The sequence below is a fragment of the Buceros rhinoceros genome, unplaced genomic scaffold, assembly GCF_000710305.1.
Source record: "Buceros rhinoceros silvestris isolate BGI_N320 unplaced genomic scaffold, ASM71030v1 scaffold29338, whole genome shotgun sequence".
NCBI lineage: Eukaryota > Metazoa > Chordata > Aves > Bucerotiformes > Bucerotidae > Buceros > Buceros rhinoceros.
Window position 1 is genome coordinate 8547 of NW_010426819.1, and position 293 is coordinate 8839.

Here is a 293-nt window from a genome sequence, read left to right on the forward strand (position 1 = left end):
CAGTGCAGATCCACCAGCCCCTGCCCACCGCGGGAGCCTCGGGTGTCCTTGTGCTGAGGCAGCACAGCCTGGGCTCCCGCTGCTTCCCCACGGCCGGCCGTGCTGGGGAAGGGTCCCTGCCAGCCTCTCCTGCCGGCTCCTGTCCCCGTGGCCACAGGGCTTCCTCCTGCTGATAAAGCAGAGGGCCTGCGCCTCACCCACATGGTCGCTCTGGGTGTTGCTCGTGGCTATGAGCGACCAAGCGCTCAGCAGCCCTTGGCCAGGGGCAGGGAAGGGTTTAAACCCTCCCGGCT

The 293-nt window shown here is 68.3% G+C and overlaps 1 protein-coding gene across 1 annotated transcript in view; it reads left to right on the forward strand.

Annotated features, from left to right (window-relative positions):
* TCF3 (transcription factor 3) overlaps window positions 1–293 on the forward strand; it is a gene marked incomplete at its 5' end in the record, with an annotated part of 13065 nt that overhangs the window by 7359 nt on the left and 5413 nt on the right. The window lies entirely within an intron of this gene.